The following is a 1979-nucleotide window of genomic DNA, read 5'->3' on the forward strand; positions in this document are numbered from 1 at the left end:
GCAAACGGTAGCCTACAGAAATCTACACCAGGTGTGGACACTAAACACTCACACTGCATTCCAGGTTGAGTACTTCACAATCTCTATGTCCTTCCACGTCATTGTTTTTTCGTTGGCATTGGTTAACAAGTGACTTCATTTGCAATTGGCCTGGTCACAAGAGCTCCTATTTGAGTATTAAAAAAAAGTTGAAAATAGATATACTTTGAGCTCAGGGTGATCCACAATAACTCCAATGTCTGGCTCTGTAGAAACTTCCACAGTGTTCTCAACACTCACCTGTTGCTGGTCTACCTGAGAATGTCCAGTAGGAGTCATCTGAAGTGTCCAAGAATCTGGAAGGACACCCATTTCTTCAGTCAGTTTCCTGTTCATCTAGAATACAGTCTCAATGAAGTACCCTGGACCTGCAAAACCATCTCTTTTGACAAAGACTGAGACAATTGTTTTCGTCTTCACTGAAAAATACTTGGCTTCTCCCTTCTTTCCACCTAAAGTCACTGCTCCATAAAAATTAGAAACTAAGACAAAACTAACAAACAAACAAAAAAACACAATCAAACAAAAAGCATTAGCGAAAAGGGTAATAGGGGAAAAACATAGTCATGTTGCCAATTCTAGTTAGGAAATACATCTTACACTGCAACACTAGGGCATAAGTCTCCTATTCCACATGTTACTTTGGATCCACCCATTTTGAAGTGCAGCTTTTGAACTGCACATTTATGCTGCTCATTACTGGAAAGTGCCTCCTACAATAAAAGAACGTCAGTGATTGCTGCTTTGCAGTTAGGTACTGTTTGAAAAAACAGACTTTAGAATCAAAAAAAACAGCACCTCCAGAAACACGTGGCCTTGGCTTGCATAATTAGAGGAGCAACATCATCACGGAATAAACCAGGTGATGATTTTTGAGAGCTGTAACAGAAAAAAATAGAGTGAAATGGAAGGCTAAAGCTAATCCTCCTCAGCAAGAAGAAGGTGCTAAATGACCTGTTGGACTTTTCACTTAGCATTTGAAGTTTGCTCTTCAAAATTTAGAGGTTCCCATCTTAGTGCTGAATGTCCAGGAAGCTTGGCACTCTCCTTTTCAGCATCAGGTTCAGTCAGATCAACATCTCCCCCGCTTCTCTCACTGTCTATCCCAGAAAATGCTCTTTCATTACTATTTGTCTGTTCTTGAACATTTTCACTTTCTTCCAGAAACTCATTTTGCGTGGACTCAGCTTCAGCCTGATGTATGTCAGAAACATGTTTTCCCAGAAACTCTTCTTCACCACCTGAATGCCATTTCCTAGAGTTCATCCCACCACAAATCTAAGGAGATGGCACAAGGCTCTATAAAGCTGTCTTAGGTCCCATTGATGTGTATGTATAGGGTACGCTACTCTGTTGGTGATTTTTTTTTTCCCTTAGAATAAAGAAGATTAGGAACAATGTCTGTAGTTGCTAAATAGCTATAAAAACAAGACCCTTTCTTTCTGGAGGAGCTTTCCACAATGAAAGCACGACAATTAAGGATGTGATGGCCACAGAATTCCATTCGTCTAGGACTCCTGAGACCTCACAGAGAGACCAATGCATCCAGGCTCCTTAAAGATCCCTGAAGGAGAAGATAACAGAAGGCAGACACCAGAGGGCTAGCACAATTTCCAATCCCCTAGCCTCTCTGCTTTTATGCTGGTGCTAGTTTTCCTGCCTTTCTTTTACCAATGCAAATAAATCTATCAGCTCTGCTGGGAGCAATGCTAGGAAGAAATGCTCGAGGAATAGGTGCAGAACTATTCAGGGATCTCCGTTAACCAGGACTGCAACGAGTTTATCCATTTATTCGCTCTCACCAATGGACAGACTAAACTTGATCAGGCCTGATGCAGTCAGGAGTCAGCTCGCACATACAGTGTCTCTACAATGCAATATTTTGTTACCCTGTTATTATAAATTAGACCACACAATTTTCTGGTCTATTGAAATTATTT

General features: G+C 40.9%; 1 long non-coding RNA gene across 1 annotated transcript in view; it reads right to left on the reverse strand.

Annotated features, from left to right (window-relative positions):
• Nucleotides 1-106: 106 nt before the first annotated feature.
• Nucleotides 107-1979, reverse strand: part of LOC118160005 — a 2496-nt gene continuing 623 nt past the window's right edge. Inside the window, exons 2-3 of the long non-coding RNA XR_004747300.1 lie at nt 280-491; nt 107-166 (exon numbers count right to left, since the gene is read on the reverse strand). This is a non-coding gene — a long non-coding RNA (uncharacterized LOC118160005). The remainder of the gene's footprint in view (nt 167-279; nt 492-1979) is intronic.

This window comes from Oxyura jamaicensis, unplaced genomic scaffold, assembly GCF_011077185.1.
Source record: "Oxyura jamaicensis isolate SHBP4307 breed ruddy duck unplaced genomic scaffold, BPBGC_Ojam_1.0 oxyUn_random_OJ72892, whole genome shotgun sequence".
NCBI lineage: Eukaryota > Metazoa > Chordata > Aves > Anseriformes > Anatidae > Oxyura > Oxyura jamaicensis.